This window comes from Centruroides sculpturatus, unplaced genomic scaffold, assembly GCF_000671375.1.
Source record: "Centruroides sculpturatus isolate CEXI.00-Female unplaced genomic scaffold, Cexi_2.0 scaffold1503, whole genome shotgun sequence".
In the NCBI taxonomy this organism is placed as follows: domain Eukaryota; kingdom Metazoa; phylum Arthropoda; class Arachnida; order Scorpiones; family Buthidae; genus Centruroides; species Centruroides sculpturatus.
The window spans coordinates 75,442-84,603 of NW_019385697.1; the positions used below are offsets into that span (position 1 = coordinate 75,442).

The 9,162-nt window shown below is 31.6% G+C and overlaps 1 long non-coding RNA gene across 2 annotated transcripts in view; it reads right to left on the minus strand.

Moving 5' to 3' along the window:
• Nucleotides 1-8,059, minus strand: part of LOC111641295 — a 50,159-nt gene extending 42,100 nt beyond the window's left edge. For both annotated transcript variants that reach the window (XR_002759384.1, XR_002759385.1), the window contains exons 1-2: nucleotides 6,110-8,059; nucleotides 3,423-3,815 (exon numbers count right to left, since the gene is read on the minus strand). This is a non-coding gene — a long non-coding RNA (uncharacterized LOC111641295). The remainder of the gene's footprint in view (nucleotides 1-3,422; nucleotides 3,816-6,109) is intronic.
• Nucleotides 8,060-9,162: the final 1,103 nt, after the last annotated feature.

Consider the following 9,162-nt stretch of genomic DNA (forward strand, 5'->3'; position numbering starts at 1 on the left):
CACATGGCTCCGTGTGACCTTTGGCTATTTCCCAAGCTAAAAATGCTGCTAAAAGGAACCCAAATTTAGTCGAGAGAAGACATCATGCGAAATGCGATGGACCGGCTGATGGCCATTCCAAAAGATGCGTTCCAGCAGTGTTTCCAGCAATGGCAGGAACGCTGGGAGAAGTGTATACATTACCAAGGAGACTACTTTGAAGGGAATTAGGGTTTTGTACCTCAAAGTCAATAAATTTATTTTTGCCGACCAAAGGTCCGATACTTTTTGAACAGACCTTGTACACACCTTGAATAAACAAATCAGAAAAAATATCCGTAATGAAGAGAAAAACTATTTCAAATGTTAAATCTCCTTCTGACTTCTGGAAAAGTATTAAGACATTACCCTTTCAGGTAACCAGGACAAAGAAAAAGGTTAAAATAGATCATTTGAATTACAAGGGGAAAATGATAAATGATGAGTGCACTTTTAGTGACATTTTTGCCGAGCATTACAGGTCATTGAACGACTTTGCTCCAGACGTCTTCGGCAATATCAATTCGGAGCAACACAGAACAAATGTTAGTATTTCTAATACTTTCCTTTTGGAAAACACAAGAGCCTTAGATGTCTATAATACTATAGAAGGTTTGAAAAAACAGCACTCCAGACATCAGTTTCTTAAATATTGAAATCTTAAAACACATATCTGATATCTTAGCTCAACCATTATCGTTTCTAATAAATAAATCTTTTGAAAACGGTTACTTTCTGGAAAAACTAAAATCAAAACTTACTTTTGCCATTATCTAAATATATAAAATTACTTGTCCTGACTGACTTAGTCACAGATTCATCATCGCCCAGAGCAAACCGCTGAACCTAGAGGTGAAATTTAGTACACAGTTAGGGTACGCCATGAAAACACACACTAAGAAGGGATTTTTTGAAATCCCCCCCGCGGAGGAGAGGGAGAGCATTAAAGCTTAACCGGAAGAAGGGCTTCTACTGTAGTATTTTAGATGCAATTTTTTGTTTTTAACTGCGTTTTAGTAGGGCACGACATGGGAATGCCCACTAAGAACAGATTTTTCGAAATTCCCCAGTGGGGGGAGAGGGAGAGCATTAAAGCTTAACATGAAGCATGACTTTTGAAATTGATTCCATACTTTCCCTTAAATTGATAACATTTCAGACATTTGAAATATATGAAAATATTTATAACATTTTTTAACCAAATGTTCGAACCGTTTTAAATTCGCATTTGTTATTGCGTATTGGTTCGATTATAGAACGATTGTAAACGTTCCAGAAAATTGATCAAATTGAAAACAGTTTGTTTGATTCTCGGCAATTCTCATTATTCTCAGCGGTAGGTGTTATATAACAATTACTATGATTGTTGAAATACTGAATATAAATGGGGTTTGATTGCAAAACCTCTGTGGGCAAAGTTGCGGGTAACAGCTAGTATAAAAATAAAGGATCAAAAAGTGAGATTGAAAATTATTGTCCCATAACAATAGTGTCGGTGTCGGCTAAAATTTTTGAGAAGATTTCTTACAAGAGATTTTCAACTTTTATAGACAAATTCCAGATTATTCACAGAAACCAATAAGCTTATAAATGTGGATTTTCAACGGTAGATGCTTTGTTGCATTTGAAACAATCAATGCAATTTGAAACAAATAACGTCACAACTTGACAAATCAAAAATAGCAATATTAGTTTTTGTAGACCTTTCAAAGGCATTTGATAGCTGAAATCATGAACTTTTGTATCAAAAATTACCAACTGTTGGTCTAAGAGTGATTCCTCTAAGCTGCTTAAAATCATACCTGTCAAACAGAATTTACTTTGTAAAAATTGGACAGATTATCTCTAGCTCATTCCTCAAGGTTCAATCTTGGGTCCACTGCTTTTCAATATATATATTAATGATTTGTTTAACTATATACCAAAAGAGAATATACTGATGTACGCTGATGATCTAGTGATAACTTATTCTCATACAAATGTTATAATTCTTCGGGAGAATTTAAATCACATTTTAAAAATTTTAAATAGTTATATGGAAAACAATGGCTTAGTAATAAACAAAAATAAAACTAAATTCCTTCACTTTGCAAATAGGAATAAAATAATCAATCCACATCACCTAAAAATTAAAATAACTGATTATAACATAGAAAAAGTAAATGCTATTAAGTTTTTGGGAGTAACTTTTGATGAAATCTGTGCTGGAATAAACATATAGATGACGTTGCACTTTCCCTGGCAAAGTATACTGGGATAAATAAAAAAATTCAAGCTTTTTTTAAGTACATCACTCTTGAAACGGTGGTACCACACTTGCATTGAATCTAAAATAAGATGTGGTATTGCTGTATGGGGAACCGCATTCTATACGCCGTTAATAAACTTCACATGACACAAAATTGTTACACACGTTCAATTTATAATTTAAACTTTATGGAATCGGTATCTGAACTCTACTGCACTGATAATATTGACAAGATTAGTGAAATTTACAAGAAACAGATTCTGTTGGAAAGTTTCATATATATAAAGGGCAAAAAGGAAAACAGCTTCCTTGGAATTGGTACGGGAGAATGTTGCAAATCGACACGAGATACTTGTATAATTCATGGATATAATCTCCCAATTGTTAAACTAGAGGTGGGGAGATCTGCACCAATCTTTCAATTAATCTTCTATTGGAATAGTCTGTGCAATGATTTACGTAACATATCACGTTATGAAATTTTCAAAAAGAATGTAAAAAAAAAAAAAGCCACAGTGATATTTGTTCTCAATTAATTTTTGGACTTGAGGTAGAATGTATTTTTCTTTCTCAGCTTGCATCTTGTTTTTGTTTTACTTTTTCTTTTTTGTTTGTTTTGTTGATTTTGCTTTAAGTTGCTTGGAAAAGGCCAACCTGGCCACAGTGTCTTTTTAAGAAATAAATAAATAAATAAATAATTTAAATTCTCTTACTCTGCAGAAAATAGAAAATGGGACTAAATTCTAATAATGTTATTAATTTTAGTTATTTTGCAATTAATTTATTGCCTCAGGGAAATCAAACACTCTTCTTCAGTTGTGCCATTTTTTCTTGTGCCATTTTTTCAGTTGTGCCAGTAGATTCTTGGCAGAGTATTAGTGTAGTGTACTTCTTGTCATTTTGTTTGATATAAAAGACAAATTACAAATCCAAGATTTATTTGTTGTTAAACTCTCTTGTAAATATTAGGTATCTGTCGGGCAGAAAGAGTCATGTGTTCGTGTCGTATTACACCAAAGATTGATTTTTGAACAGGCAATACACTCGGTGTTGCCCGACAAAAATGTGTACTTAAAAACTAGATAGAAAAGATGCCCGACAGTGAATTACAAGGCGATTTCTTCACCTCGTTAGAAAGAATTAAGAAATTCCTTACCTTTCTGATAATCCTTGAATAAACTGCACTCATTCCTTAGCAGCATTTAAAACATAATTCTCACCAAGCTTTGACTAACAGTTCCAGTAATCCTCGGAATATAACCACTTTATTGATAAATCTCTCTCATGTCGAAACAGTTCATACTTTGAATCGTATTCTCCGATCAGGAAGTGTCACTATCGAAAAACTCTTATGGTACCACAGATTGTATGATACCAATAAACTGATCATGGATTCCATTGACAGCCATCAATATGTAGGACCATTTTTAGTCAGAGACTAAAAATGGTCTTACAGTTCTAATTGGAGGTTCCTAGCCATCCTAATATCACTTTTCATCAGATACAACCAGATGTACTTTATAAACCATACCAGATCTGGCAACTTAACCTGAGAGAAAAAAGTAGAATGAAATGATTAAGTAATAAAATTTAAAACTTCTACTTTAATTAAAATTATTGAAAAATGTATTTTATAAAAAAAGGTTTTTAATATTTATACAAAAATACATTATCAACCATCAGTATGGATTTAAGTTACTAAACCATGGACACAATAACACATCTTAAGCAACCGATAATTACACAGCTTGATAAATTGAATATAATAACTACAGTTTATGTTGATAAGACTGAAGCATCTGATAGTATAGATTTAACAATTTTAGAAAAAAATTATATAATGTTGGTTTATGAAGTCCTGTGTTGAAATGGATAATTTCATATTTCTCTAATAAGCAAAAGGATACAGGAACACAGTTATTATATCGCCAACCAAAGGCATACCACCGTCCTAGCCGCCTATGCCACGGACCCTGAAATACAAGCTGACCTCCATAAGGCTAAATTGGTGAAAATGTCAGGTCAGGTTGAGCACCTTTGCAACCTGGAAGCAGTAGAAATATACAAAGCCAGCCTGTCCGGCAACTGTATTAATGCAAAGGATGCCGCTAATGTTTCGTATACATGGAGGTGGTGCTATGAAAAAAACGAGGGCAACACAAGCAAATAGCTACCATTTCTACACCATTAATTATATTTTATTTATTTGTGGTGATGTAAGGATATTTTTATCACTATTGTAGCACATACAGCTCAAAAGCCTGAAGAAGACCATGTTGATGGTTGAAAATGTTAGTGTGTCGATAAGAAAAGGTTCTAGTGTGTCGATATTATTACATTAACACAAACAGTTCAATATAAAAAAGTTTTAAAGCAGATAAAGGAGTTTTTCAAGGTTCAATAATATGTCCACTGCTATTCAATATACAGGGTCATTATAATTAAAGTTTCACTTTGAAATGGCCATAAAAGAAAAATTACTGGATAGAATGTTATCAAACTTTGTTAATAGTTTACAGGAAGTCATAGTTCAAAAACTCACCACCAGTGAGGAATGGCGCTGTATGCAATATTGTTAAACAAAATAAGACATGAAGACATTGGTCAAAAATGTTTTTGATTGTCTTATTTTGTTTAACAATATTGCATACAGCGCCATTCCCCATTGGTGGTGAGTTTTTGAACTATGACTTCCTGTAAACTATTACCAAGTTTGATAACACTGTGAAATGGCCATAAAAGGAAAATTACTGGACAAAGTGAAACTGTAATTATAATGACCTTGTATAAATGTATTATTTATATATAGCTAATATAATTCCTGAAGATAATATATTATTATATGCTGATGTGATTACTATTACAGGTGGAGCCAAAATATTAAAATGTGAATTTTATATTAACAAACTTAACTACATATTTGGAAAGTAATAATTTGATTGTAAACAAAAACAAGAGAAAATTTTTGTGTATTGTTAATAAGAATAAAAATTGCGATCTACATTTGCTTTGTTTCTGAATTAACAATAAAAGAATCAAAAGAGTAAAATATATAAGATACCTAGGAATTAGAATTGATTATAAATTCCAATGGCCTGTACACGTAAGTAACCTTTCTATGGCTTTTGCTAAATTTACAAATGTCAGTAAAAGAATTATGCACTTTCTTGATTCAACTATTATATGAAAATTATACCATACATGTAAGGAATCAAAAATAAGAAATGCTGTTACAGTTTGGTGCACGAGACAGTAATTAACAGACTTCAAATTATGCAAAATAATTATATAAGAACAACGTATCAGTTGCACTACACAGAAACCATCTCTCTCGTACAAAAAATAAAATTGATATCAATATGTAGTTTAAAAAACACATACAACTGGATAGTTTTAAATTACTTATTCAACATAGAAATGATTCCCATCTCAGTAATCTGTTAAATAAACTACTATATATCCTCTCACTATAACTCTAACTGGACACACAATTTTCTTCTACAAATCATTAAGCACGTAATAGGAGGATCTGCTCCACTCTATCAATTGATTTATCACCGGAATAATTTGGATAAGAACTTTTAAAATTATTAATACTTGCAGAAAATTCAAAAATGCCACAAAAAACACTTCATTTTTTATAATATGCAAAATTGGTTGGATTTTGTTTATTTATAAACATCTAATCTCTTGTTCAAACGTACCCCATGAATTGTAAAGTAAATAAATAATTACAATATGTTTATGTTTTGTATTTATTTATTTGAGTCTGTTTTGTTGACACTTGGGATCTTTAAATTAAATTTTATTACAGTTAAATTTAAAAAAAAAATTTAAACTTACCAGTTAGTTTACGATATAATCCAGGAGCTTGAAAAACAACAAGAACCAATGCCTCAAAAACAAAATGTTTCACTTGAATTAGGATAAAACTCTCGAAAGTACGGCCTCGTTCGGGGATACAACTGTAAAGAAAAGAGAGTTTAAGTAAAATTAAAAGCAAAATTCGTCTTATTCTTTTTTAATAATTCTCCCAAATTGTTATAATTTAGACACGCATTCAATACCTTTCTAGCAGTACATATCGGTACATTCAGACACACACGAAATGACTTTCGTGCAAGAGGACTGTATTTGATTCTGATTACCATATTTTATTTTTATATTTTTGTCACTGTATTGTTATAAACTCACATATAAATCATTAGTTCACTCTTAAGCTAGCATATGGCTAATTAATAATTAATCAAAATAATTTAGCTAAAAGGCATGTTATCGGGCTTCAGTCTTGTGTTAAACTTAGATTAATAAAATACTTAATTTACGTCAAATTAAAATATTTAAATGTAAATTAAATTAAAATATTTAAGTTTGTAGATATACAAATATAAACATTTGTAATTCCCAGTAATAAAGCCAAACAATTTCCAGATTAGATTGGATTATATTACTGCTACTATTAACTTTCTAAATTAATTTCATTTTAATTATTAAATTTGATAAGACGTGGTCTACTTCTAGGCCAAATTACTCGGCATTTAATTATTGAAAGTTACGATACTACACTTGTGATGGCACAGCATGGCCTATATGGCTCTTGTGCCAAAAACTCGAACCAGCCAACCTACAATACCACAGCCCAATCTAATGTTGCAATCATCTGGTTTGTTATAACCAAAGTGATATTTCAACCTGCATCTTTTGTATATGTCATAGAAATGTTATCACTTATGACACCTGGAACCTCCTCACTTCCAAACTATAATTAAGGCTATGGGTGTGTTTGTAAAGTTGAACGAGTTAAATGAGAATAACTATGATTTTTCTCTTACTTGTTAGATGTTTTGACTGATCTTTTTATGACAAAATTGCCATTTTGAAAACCAAAGTGACGTATGTTGCTAGTGCAGTCTTATCCAAAGTATTTTTCTTAGATTGCTTCTAGTGAGTTATTTTTATCATTTGATTTTTTAATCCACAATTTAAACATTTGAGTAGATTTAGAAACATCGCTATCACCGGATGCCATTTTCTTCACGATATAAACTAACTCTTTCCTTCGTGAATTTCATTAGAGTTTCATTTGAAATGTCATCAATGTTGAGCTAGGTAAAATTTGTATTTTATGACTGACTCATTAGTAATGCGTTTAACTGTACAAACCTACCCTATATTGATGACCAAAGTGTAAAAAGGCATTATTCACTATTTATCAATTCTGAGTTTAGTGTAGCTATAAGTTGTAGGACTTACAAATACACTAAGCTCACAAGTGGGTAAAATGGTTCCGGTTTGTCTTCCTTATAAATCAAAAAACAGTGGGTATATAAAAGAACAGTTCAAATGTTGTACTCTTTTACCCTCTGATAAAGCATCGAGTGACTTGTGTCTTTTTCCCTTTCAACTTGGTCAAGACTGACTCCTATATTATGCCTTATTGTCAAAATAATAAAGAGGACTTTGGAAGTGTTTACATATAAGCATATGATGATCAAACTTTAAACATATTAATAAAAAGCCAACACATTAAGTGAAGCAAATGCATTAATATTCGTAACGTTAAAAGTGCTGAGCAAATAAACACACAAAAATAAAATACCTTAATTTGTTGCTGAGTAAAATATATAATTGAAAACAAACGTTTTCAGTCTGATTAACAGGTCATCATCAGGTCAAAAACGAAAATGGAACAGATAAATATTTGTATTCTACACATGGAATGTAAATCAAAATTTAGAACAAAAAAAATTTTTTTTTAAATATACAAGAGAAACGGAAGAACATATAAAATTAACACAAAATAAAATAAAAAATAAAAATATCATAAATCTTCCAATAAACTAATTTTAGCCCAAGTTTTTACTGAACTTTTTAACCATGTACTTCTACATTGATGGCAGGCTCTCAGTGTCTCTCGCATTTAAACATCCCTCACATAGCCTACTTCTATATATCTCAATCTTCTCCGCCGTCATTGATAAAGTGGGGGAAGATAAAGGTTTTATAATTGTTGCCTCGTCCTATTTCACCACCAAACCTTGCGACATTTGCGACAAAATTGTAGCATTGGATCCTTTTTTCACGTTATATCTATGCTCTTTTAGTCTTACTCCCAAGCTCCTGTTGGTGACGCCGATATAGTCTTTCTTAACATCTAGTTGGATGTTCTCTTAAGGAACTTTATAGACACCTGGTTTTTCTTCTGTTTTTATTCTACCTTTATCATTCCTCAATATCTTATATAAATTTGGGGCTTTTTTTAAAACCATTCTTGCTTGTTTCCTAAAAATGATCAACTAACAATGATCAACTGATGAAGAAAGTTACTCGTGAACCTTTCGTTATCCAAAGTCCACGGAAAGGGAAAAGGGTCGCTTTTAGAACTTCTCATCACGTAAGTCTATGTTGTTATTGTTAGATTATCATCGAAAAAACATTATAGCAATTCATAAATGTAGGTCGACCACGACAGAAAAAACTGTAGCTTCTATCCTGCGAAATGATTCATTATGGCACACAGAATGCACAAGACAATCTTCATCAGTTCCATTCCTACACATTCACCGAACCAAACCACCGGAGGCAATAATAATTATTGTTCTGGACATAACAATGGACAGATTTCTGGTGAATGTTAATAAAAAGCTGTAGTTTGCTACATTTTGCCTAATTACTGAATTAGTTATATAATTTCCTGTAATAGATTTCATTCGAATGCTCAAATGTATTTCACTGCTTGTCCTTATGTTGTTCGTTACAGACAAAAACATTTGTCTACATAAATAATTTTGATTGCTTTTACTGATTTTTGAGGTGTCATGTGAAGTTTTAGATCTCTGATCACTGACAAAAGGGCCAATGTTGAATGCAACTGTCTTTAAATTTAGTTGAACAGA